This window comes from Amblyraja radiata, chromosome 28, assembly GCF_010909765.2.
Source record: "Amblyraja radiata isolate CabotCenter1 chromosome 28, sAmbRad1.1.pri, whole genome shotgun sequence".
NCBI lineage: Eukaryota > Metazoa > Chordata > Chondrichthyes > Rajiformes > Rajidae > Amblyraja > Amblyraja radiata.
In genome coordinates this window covers 15864761-15876314 of record NC_045983.1, presented here as the reverse complement: position 1 = coordinate 15876314, position 11554 = coordinate 15864761, and the positions used below count along the sequence as shown (strand labels likewise).

The window sequence follows — 11554 nt, the reverse complement described above, 5'->3', positions numbered from 1 at the left end:
TCTCTGCATCAGGCCAATTCTCTGGATGCTTTCAAAAGAGAGTTAGATAGAGCTGTTAAAGAAAGCGGAGTCAAGGGGTATGGGGAGAAGGCAGGAACTGGGTACTGATTGTGTGGTTGATCAGCCATGATCACAGTGGATGGTGGCGCTGGTGTGTAGGGGCAAATGGCCTACTCCTGCACCTATTCTCTATTGTCCATTGACTGATCAATATGATTTTCTTGCTGACAGATTTTGAGGACATATAAAAATGATCGGAATCCTTTTCACAATGGATGTTGGAGAAACTTTACTGTCCTGTTGTTCGGTAACCAGCTATCGAGGTAAGATCGCCTTGTAAAATAAGAATTTGAGACAACGTAATGTATTGGCCAATCTATTATTTAAATACAGTATGATATTAAAACACTATGAGATAAACCATTTCACCATTGATGGAAATATAACATAATCTATAATATAGATATAGCAATACAATATAATATAGCAATCACCGTTCCCTTAAATAATCCTGATAAATTTAGATTGAAGCTTTGCAGACTGATAACACTTCTTTTACTATCCAGTTCCAATGAAGGGTCTTTGACCTAAAATCTCAACTCTATTTCTCTTCCTACAGATGTAGCCTGATCGGCTGAGTATTTCCAGCATTTTCTGGTTTTATTGTGGCATTTAAATGAACCTCCTTGAGGGAGGATTTCTGCTGCCTGGCATCAGGCCACAGCAAATTCACATCCTGAAGTGTCCCAGCAATGTACACTGCTGTGTGAGGATCTTTACCAGATGAACTGCGATGGTTCAAGATGATAGTCCCCCATCGCTTTCTCAAGGGCAATTGAAAATAGGCAATAAATGCAGATCCTATTAGGGACACTCGCACTTGAAAAATATATTGATTTTCTTTAGCCAGAGGGTGGTGAATCTGTGGAATTCATTGCTACAGATCGCTGAGGAGGCCAAGACATTAAGTATTTTTAAAGCAGAGATTTATAGGTTTTCGATTAGTAAGGGTTTCAAAGGTTGGGGGGAAAGGCAGAATGGGGTTGAGAAAGAAAAACAGATCAGTTATGATTGAATGATGGAGTTAACTTGATGGGCCGAATGGTCTATTTCTGCTCCTATGTGTCATGGTCTTATAGACTTCTTATGCTTCCAGCTGCATTGTAAGTCTGAACAGCAGCATTATTAATTTAGTTCACTTTGTTTTATTTTAGTTGTAAAACAGTGACTGAAGTCACTGTGATCCCAGGTCATCTGGTGGAATGTCCATCCGTCAGTTCAAAGTGTGCAGACACCACATCTACGACTTTTATATCCATCCTATCTCGTTCCAATGCTGTTGTTCCACTACCTGTCACTTTTGTTCCTACTTTGCCCAACCGCCCTCAAAGTGCCCCCTTGCCCACTTTCTCTTACCTTAACGAAAACTCTGGTGCTCCATTTCAAACTCTTTCCTCTCAACTGGCCTATTTACCTGTTACCACATTATCTACCCATTCCCCTGACAATACCCACTCCAGCTCCCTCTCCTTATAAATGTCCTGCCTAAACCTTAACTGCCACTGCTCAAATCAACAGAACTGGAACGAATATAACAAACGATTTTCCTTGTTACCTTCTCACTTCCCACTTGTTGCCTTCCCACCCCACTTCCCTTCCCCCCCCTGCTTCTATTTGGACTGATGGAGGTGCATTCCAATGCCTGTGACCTGTGCAGCTGGTGTGGTTGCCAATGAAGGAACAACTGCAGTACTGAGACGGTAAGTACATTTAAATAAATGCAAGGAGAGAGCTGATTGACCATTCTGATCATTTTCTTCAAGAATTGTCAGCTATTGTTTACAGGGATTGTCTTTTGCAGGCTCCAGCATAAATGTGACATTTGGGCAAAATGATTCTCCCTCAACGTGGATCAAGAAGTTAGCAATTCACAAACGTCTGTGAGGACAGGAAGAGGCATAGAGGTAACATTCTACAAATGTGACTTATTGGTGAGTTGCAGTTTCTAGTTGTTCTGTATTGGTATTTGTTTATTATTAGTGTGTACCAAGATAGAGTGAAAAATGTTGTTCACATACTATCCAGATAAATCATACCAAATACGAGTACATCAGATGGAGCAAAAGGGAAAATATACAGATTGATTAAAAACACAATCACATCAGCCAAAATTCCAGCAGCCTCCCAGTTTTCTTACTTTTTAATCTCTGGCCTATGACTGATTTAGACATGTTTATTTGACCATCCCGGGCAATAAGGCCAGTTTCGACACCATTAACTCTCCCCCAGAGTCCCCCACAAACAGTTTCTTGCTTAAAATTGTGTGTGGGCTATCTGTTAAACTTCTACTTTACAAGGTTGCTTCTTGATAATAAATTATTTGATCTATCTATCACATCATGTTTGGTGTTGAGCTTGGATAGGATAATGGTATTAAAGAGCTGTAGTCTATGAATAGAAGTCTGACGTAGGTGTCTCTCTTATCCAGGTGTTCCAGGGATGAGTGTAGCATCAGGGAGATGGCATCAGCCATGGACCTGTTGCAGCGGTAGGTGAACTGCAGTGGGTCAATGCTGATTGGTAGACTGGATGCATTCCAGAGCCAGCCTCCAAAAGCATGGATGGATGTCTGCTGTATGGTGGTCATTAAGGCATGAGATCTTGCTTTTCTTTGTCATTGGGATGATAGTGGTCTTCCTGAAGCAGGTGAGAACGCAGCAGGGAGAGATGAAAGAAATCCAAGAATACTCCCGCAGTATGGCCCATGCAGTTTCTAAGGATACAGCCAGTTGCTTTCACCCTCAGGAAGGCCAAGCTAACTTCAACAACATTGACCATGGGAAGAGGCATAGTTGAGTCTGATTGGATAGATGTCATCACTCATCACCCTGTTGACCTTCTGCTCAAAGGGAGCATAGAAAACATTATGTTCATCAGGTGGGGCCGCAGTATCACCAGTGATGTTGCCTGATGTAACTCTGTAGCTAGTTTCGGTATTCAGACCTTGCCACATTCTGCAGGTATCTGAATTATTATATTGGGACTCAAGTTTGTCCTGGTATTGTCTCTTGACATCCTTGATGACTTAGTGAAAATTATATCGAGCTTTCTTGTACTGCTCAGGATTGCTTGACTTGTCTGCAATGGACCTGGCCTTCGCCTGTGAATGTATCTCATGGTTCGTCCATGGTTTCCAGTTGGGGAACACTCAGGTTGTCTGTCGGCACACACTCCTCTACACACTTGCAGATGAAGTCCGTCATGGTAGTGGTATACTAATTCAGGTTGCCTGCAGAATCCCTGAAGATGGAATAGTCTACTGACTCAAAGCAGTTGCCTAGGATGTCATCTGTGTCCGCCGACAAGCATTGAACAACTCACTGCACCGGATCCTCCTCTTTTGGTTTTTGTTTGTAGGCAGGGAGTGGAAGCACAGCCAAGGTGATAAGATTTCATGAAATGTGGCCGCCGAACAGAGTGGTAAATGTCTTTTATTGATGTGTAGCGGTGGTCGAAGATGTTCTGGCCCTGGTGGAAGAGACATGCTAATAGTACTTTAGTAGTACACCCCTGAGGTTGGCGTGATTGAAGTCGCTGGCTACAATGACTAGGGCTTCGGGATGTTTTGTCTCATGGCTGTTGATAGCAGGATACTGTCTCAAGGCTATTGATTGGAAATATTGTGACTCCACTTTCCTCCTTCAGATTGGACACCTGCCACAATATCTGGATGGAATTCCTTGTATATCGGAAAAATGATGTTTCTGGTCTGTGGAATAATACTGATACCTTCCATCTCACCTACAATGCAGAGTGAACAACCACAACTGAATACAGTGATGGCGTCCTCTCTCCCTCCCTTCTTCCTCTCTCTCTGCCCCCCCCTCTCTATCTCTCTGCCCATCTCTCTCTCTCTGCCCATCTCTCTCTCTCTCTCTGCCCCCTCTCTCTCTGCCCCCTCTCTCTCTGCCCCATCTCTCTGCACCTCTCTCTCTCTGCCCCCTTCTCTTTCTCTGTCCCTCTCTGTCTGCCCCTCTCTCTCTGCCCCTCTCTTGACCCTCTCTGTCACTGACCTTTCTCGTTGTCACAGACCTTTCTCGCTGTCTCTGACCTTTCTCTCTGTCTCTGCCCTCTCTGTCTCTGCCACCTCTCTCTCTCTCTGCCCTCTCTCTGTCTCTTTCCTCTCCCTCTGTCTCTGCCCTCTGTCTCGGCCTTATCTGCCTCTCTCTCTCTCTCTCTGGCTCATTATCTCTCTGCGTGAGAGTTGGCAGCTCTGCTAGTGTCTTAGGTCCAAAAGAGGATAGAAAGAAAATACTTAAATGGTCTATGAAAGAAAATTTTAATAAGCTGTTCTACATTTAAGGTAAATTGACATTTTCGAAGCAAAATGCATTTTCAATATACAGGTCTCTCCCCACAACTGGAAACAATTGCACTTAAGTGATAAATCATCCATTCTGCAGGTATGTAGTTATAATCACTTGTTTTTCTTATCCTATGTACTATTTTCTCTTGCTTTTCTTTGTCATTGGGATGATAGTGGTCTTCCTGAAGCAGGTGGGAACGCAGTAGGGAGAGATGAAAGAAACCCAAGAATACTCCCGCAGTATGGTCCACGCAGTTTCTAAGGATACAAGCCAGTTGCTTTCACCCTCAGGAAGGCCAAGCTAACTTCAACAACATTGACCATGGGAAGAGGCATAGTTGAGTCTGATTGGATAGATGCATCACTCATCACCCTGTTGACCTTCTGCTCAAAGGGAGCATAGAAAACATTATGTTCATCAGGTGGGGCCGCAGTATCACCAGTGATGTTGCCTGATGTAACTCTGTAGCTAGCTTCGGTGTTCAGACCTTGCCACATTCTGCAGGTATCTGAATTATTATATTGGGACTCAAGTTTGTCCTGGAATTGTCTCTTGACATCCTTGATGACAGTGAAAATTATATCGAGCTTTCTTGTACTGCTCAGGATTGCTTGACTTGTCTGCAATGGACCTGGCCTTCGCCTGTGAATGTATCTCATGGTTCGTCCATGGTTTCCAGTTGGGGAACACTCAGATTGTCTTTGTCGGCACGCACTCCTCTACACACTTGCAGATGAAGTCCGTCATGGTAGTGGTGTACTAATTTAGGTTGTCTGCAGAATCCCTGAAGATGGAATAGTCTACTGACTCAAAGCAGTTGCCTAGGATGTCATCTGTGTCCGCCGACAAGCATTGAACAACTCACTGCACCGGATCCTCCTCTTTTGGTTTTTGTTTGTAGGCAGGGAGTGGAAGCACAGCCAAGGTGATAAGATTTCATGAAATGTGGCCGCCGAACAGAGCGGTAAATGTCTTTTATTGATGTGTAGCCGTGGTCGAAGATGTTCTGGCCCTGGTGGAAGAGACATGCTAATAGTACTTTAGTAGTACACCCCTGAGGTTGGCTTGATTGAAGTCGCTGGCTACAATGACTAGGACTTCGGGATGTTTTGTCTCATGGCTGTTGATAAGCAGGATACTGTCTCGAGGCTATTGATTGGAAATATTGTGACTCTACTTTCCTCCTTCAGATTGGACATCTGCCACAATATCTGGATGGAATTCCTTGTATATTGGAAAAATGATGTTTCTGGTCTGTGGAATAATACTGATACCTTCCATCTCACCTACAATGCAGAGTGAACAACCACAACTGAATACAGTGATGGCGTCCTCTCTCCCTTCTCTCTCTCCCTCCCTTCTTCCTCTCTCTCTGCCCCTCTCTCTCTGCCCCCCTATCTCTCTGCACCTCTCTCTCCCTCTGCCCATCTCTCTCTCTCTCTCTCTGCCCCTTTCCCTCTGCCCCCTCTCTCTCTCTGCCCCCCTATCTCTCTGCACCTCTCTCTCTCTCTGCCCCCTTTTCTTTCTCTGTCCCTCTCTCTCTGCCCCTCTCTTAACCCTCTCTCTCTGTCACTGACCTTTCTCTCTGCTCCCTCTCCCTCTCCCTCTCCCTCTCCCTCTCCCTCTCCCTCTCCCTCTCCCTCTCCCTCTCCCTCTCCCTCTCCCTCTCCCTCTGTCTCTCCCTCTGTCTCTCCCTCTGTCTCTCCCTCTGTCTCGGCCTTATCTGCCTCTCTCTCTCTCTCTCTCTCTCTGGCTCATTATCTCTCTGTGTGAGAGTTGGCAGCTCTGCTAGTGTCTTAGGTCCAAAAGAGGATAGAAAGAAAATACTTAAATGGTCTATGAAAGAAAATTTTGATTAGCTGTTCTACATTTAAGGTAAATTGACATTTTCGAGGCAAAATGCATTTTCAATATACAATTGCACTTAAGTGATAAATTATCCATTCTGCAGGTATGTAGTTATAATCACTTGTTTTTCATATCCTAAGTGATATTTTCTCTAATTTCAGATGTCGACAAGATCTCAAAGACCTATACTTGTCAACCAATTTTGATGACCAAAAGAAGTGTATATATAGATATGTGATGTGTGTATATATATATATATATATATATACACACACACACACATATATATATATATATATATATATATATATTTCTCTAGTTTCTTTCTTGTGATTTCCTCTAATTTGTTTAGCAACCTTTTTCTTTCTCTCTCTCTCTGTCTGTGTGTGTGTCTCTCTCTCTCTCTCTCTCTCTCTCAAATGTACATATAGATATACACACATATATGAAATTATAAATATTGTAAATAATATATGTGTGTATATATATATATATATACACATATATGAAATCCTAATATTGTGAATATTAGGATATATATATAGGGTTTCATATATGTATATTGTGAATATTATCCATGAACACGTCAAGATATTTTTCTATTCTTTCTTTCTATATTAGTGTAATATAATGTAATGCATACATACCTACATATTTAAATTCAGCCGATTAGTTGGTCAAATAACATGCTTTTGCTTTTTTTTGAGACTTCTCATAATGACACATTTGAGGGTGAGCAGTAACATAGAAACATAGAAAGTAGGTGCGAGAGTAGACCACCAGGTCCGTCGAGCCCGCACCGCCATTCGCTCATGGCTGAACACTAAACAGACACACTTACCCACAAACAGTAGACACAAGACACAGAACACAAGACACTACCCTCCCCTTCATACCGCTATCACCCCTCTCCACCCCAAGAACCGCGTGATCTCCTGGGGGAGGCAAAAAACCGGATAAAAACCCAGGTCCAATTCGGGGAAAAAAATCCGGGAAATTCCTCTTCGACCCCAATCCAGGCGATCGACACTTGTCCAGGAGATCACTCAGGTCTTACTATACTAACCATACCTAGGTCCATATCCCTGCCCTCTCCCCGTAGCCCCTTATCCCCTCGGCAGCTAAAAAACCATCTATTCTAGACTTAAACATATTTAACGTTTCTGCTTCCACTGCTCCCTGGGGCAGTGAATTCCATAAATTAACCACCCTCTTGGTGAAGAAGTTCTTCCTCATCTCAGTTTTAAAAGAGCCCCCCCTTATTCTGCAACTATGTCCCCCTAGTTCTAGTTTCCCCGATCATTGGGAACATCCTCGGTGCATCCACCCGATCAAGGCCCCTCACGATCTTATATGTTTCAATGAGATCGCCTCTCATTCTCCTAAACTCCAAAGAGTAGAGCTCCAGCTTACTTAACCTTTCCTCATATGTCAATCCCCTCATTGCAGGAATTAATCTTGTAAACCTTCGCTGCACTGCCTCCAGGGCTAGTACATCCTTCCTTAAGTATGGACCCCAGAACTGTACACAGTATTCCAAATGTGGTCTCACTAATACTGTGTACAGCTGCAGCAAGACCTCCGTGTTTTTATACTCAATCCCCCTAGCAATAAAGGCCAAAACTCCATTGGCCTTCCTGATTGCTTGCTGCACCTGCATACTGACCTTTAGTGATTCATGTACTAATACCCCTAGATCCCTTTGCGTTGCATTACAACGCAGCTCCTCCTCATTTAGAAAATAACTTGCCCTATCATTTTTTTCCAAAAGTGAATGACTTCACATTTATTAGTATTAAATTTCATCTGCCAAGTTGTTGCCCACTCACCTAGCTTATCTATATCCATTTGCAGACTATACCAATACCAATACCTGCAATTTCAAATAATTCTAAATTGAACTTCATAAACAAGGAAAACACTTTTTATTTGCGTCATTTTATTAATCTATCTATCTATTTATTTATTTATCTATTTATTTATTTATCTAGGACAAAATTTACAACATAAACAATAATAAATAAATTCTCATTGGCACAATTTTGTATGGGTAATGGGAGGTTCTTATTCTTCCTCTTGAATAACGAGCGTTGGGTTCGGCGGGTTAACATTATGTAAATTATGTAAATATTACCACGAATGACATTGGTTACTCAAGAGGAAGAATGAGAACCTCCCGTTACCCACACAAAATTGTGCAAATGACGTTTTATTTATTATTGTATATAAGTTGGAAATTTTGTCCTTTGGGATAAGCAAGGGTGGGGCTATGATTGTTTGAAATACATTGAATTTTAGATCACTTAGCTGATTGGTTAGCTGATATGCGAAACACTGCAACATTGTATATCTTATGCACAAAATTATGTAAATATTACCATGAATGACACAAATAAAAAGTGTTTTCTTTGTTCATGAATTTCAATTTAAAATTATTTGAAATTGCAGGCGTTCATGCAATATATTGCTGATACACAAATGTGTCGTTATGCCTCAAAAAAAGCAAAAGTATGTTATTTGACTAACTTATCGGCTGAATTTAAATATGTAGGTATGTATGCACTAATATAGAATGGAAAAAAATCTTGACATGTGTTCATGGATATTTTATTCACAATATTAGGATTTCATTTATAGATCTATAGATAGGTAGATGGATAGGTAGATAAAGAGACTAGAGAAATATATATATACACACACACATATATATTATACACACACACGCACACACACACATATATATATATATATATATACATCTATATATATATATATATATATATATATATATATATACACACACACACACACGCACACACACACATATATATATATACATATATACATCTATATCACATATATATATATATTACATAAATTGGTCATCAAAAAGGGCTAAGTTTTAATTTGGCAACACACTGCCTCATGCTTACCTTCTGCACGGAAAAAATTGCTAACTTCATTCCGTCACGTGAACTTTGGGAACCTTCACGGTGACCATGATGGAGACATTTCATCTACAATAAAAAAAAGCCCAAATCAAGCATTTGCCATCTATGTCGCTGAAATCAATAAGGTAATGTTCACATCGGAGAAAATGCTTGGTTTTCACTAATAATGTAGCGCTCGTTTTCTGGGAAACCAAAACGGACGGGGTTTTTTTTTAGTGTCCACCGCAGCGTACATGTGTGTATGATGTGCAATGCGCGTAGTGGTGTCCATTCGGATGGATGCAGTATTCCACTACATGATCAGATGAATGAAGTGGAAATGGTGTTTGCAATTTTATTGTTCCATGTGGTATTCATAAACATAGAAAGGAATGAGAAATACGTGCACTTACTGTGCCAACCAGGTGACTGGTGGACACCAGGCGACAACCGTTACACAAAATGAATTTGTGTATTCTGATGCCATTTTTGGAAACTTGCTATCAATGTGTTATCTTTCCTTATATTTGTTGTTGATACTATGTTAGTCATGAACCCAATAAAGTGTTTGTCAACTTTTTTTAAGGAATTTGAAATTTGACCCTTGATGTCACATTTTGGTGTGCAGTTTTGCAAAAAGATTAATTCATAATATGTGTGTGTGTGTGAATTGATATATTTATATATATATATGAATTAATATTTATATATATGAATCAATATATTTATATGTATATATTTATAAATATAATTGCCTTTATGGTTTATGTACATCATCTGAAAATAAGATAAAGAGAAATAGTGTTGCTTTAAATCAAAGTTGCTTCTGATCTATGAGAAGGAACTTTGAGATCTATTTCTCTAACTTGCCTCTCACACACACAAACTCACATATATATATATTTATACATATAAGTTACATAAAATTGTGTGCAAAGTGCGTTAAAGCAATACAAGGGAAACTGCACAAAGGAGGGGGAAGGAAGAATGGGAGGGAAATGTGCAGAAACAGATAGATGCAGGGGGAAAACATTTAAAAATAAAATTAACTAAAATATGTGAAGTGATAGATGAGCTATATCACACACATACTGTTCAACACGGATCACACAGAACCCCTGGCTGAAAGTATAAGAATTCATCCGAATATTCAGGGCTATAATACCAGGGACTCAAAGAATAAAATCTCATTATATGCAGACTTTTATATATTACAAAGTCACAAACGAGCATACCAAATTTATTAAATTTAATAGAGGAATTTGGGTCTTTTTCTGGATATAGAATAAACTGGAATAAAAGTGAAATCATGACATTAAAACCTCAAGAACCTACACACTTATTGAAGTTCCCCATTAAAATCGCAACAGAAAAATTTAAATATTTGGGTATTCAGATTACTAGAAAATATAAAGCATTATTCAACGCTAATTTCATACCTTTATTAAATTATATATTAAACTTAATACGCTGATTAAATTTTGGAAAACACTTCCTTTATCATTATTAGGTATGATAAATGCAATAGATCACATAAAATTACAAAAAAACACTTATGTAAACCAAAAGAGGTCGGGGGACTTTCACTTCCGAATTTTATGTATTATTACTGGGCAGTGCATATTAAGAATATAATTTATTGGCTGGATAGTTCTACCCAACAGACAGAATGGATAAAAATGGAGAAAGAGGATTGTCATCCTTGTAATATAGGAACGATCCTCTTCTCCCCGAAAAAACGGAATAACACAATATATAAGAAGAACCCAATTATATATGGTACAATAAGAATTTGGAAACAAATAAAATAATCTTTAAAATTAAGAAATTTATCATTGTTAATGCCAATAGCTAATAACTCTTTGTTTAAACCATCTCTTATTGATAAAACATATAACCAATGGGAAAGTCTCGGAATTAGAAGGATCGGGGATATGTACGAAATGGGAAACCTACTATCATTCCAACAATTACAATTAAAATTTAAACTGGAAAACAACCAATATTTTAAATATCTTCAGATTTGCGATTTCATGAAAAAATATATACAGGATATCAAAAAATAACTCCTGAATTATTGGAAGAAGCAATGAATATTGAAGCTGACTCACAAAAATTAATATCATATTTATATAATAGTATTCTAAATATAGACCTGCCATCGACAGAGGTACTTAGAGAAGAGTGGGAACGGGAACTAATGATAAAAATTACGAAGTTTACATGGGAAAAGTATTTGATATATATTCACAAATGTTCGATTAATGTAAGACATAATCTAATTCAATTAAATATTTTACATAGATTATATTATTCAAAAACAAGATTGAACAAATTCTATCCAAATATATCCCCCATTTGTGATAAATGTCTATCCCCAAACGCAACTATAACACACTCCTTAGTCTC

At 39.4% G+C, this 11554-nt stretch overlaps 1 protein-coding gene across 4 annotated transcripts in view; it reads left to right on the top strand.

Annotated features, from left to right (window-relative positions):
• LOC116989185 (probable protein S-acyltransferase 6) overlaps positions 1 to 6497 on the top strand; it is a 50273-nt gene extending 43776 nt beyond the window's left edge. The window contains exons 6-8 of one of the 4 annotated variants that reach the window (XR_004416151.1): positions 1215 to 1760; positions 1862 to 1991; positions 6377 to 6497. The gene's annotated coding sequence lies outside the window, so the exon portion shown is untranslated. Of the gene's footprint in view, positions 1 to 1214; positions 1761 to 1861; positions 1992 to 2488; positions 2525 to 2546; positions 2652 to 3705; positions 3879 to 6376 lie in introns of those variants that run through there. The other 3 variants (XR_004416153.1, XR_004416152.1, XR_004416154.1) reach the window with 3 other exon arrangements.
• The last annotated feature ends 5057 nt before the right edge of the window (positions 6498 to 11554 follow it).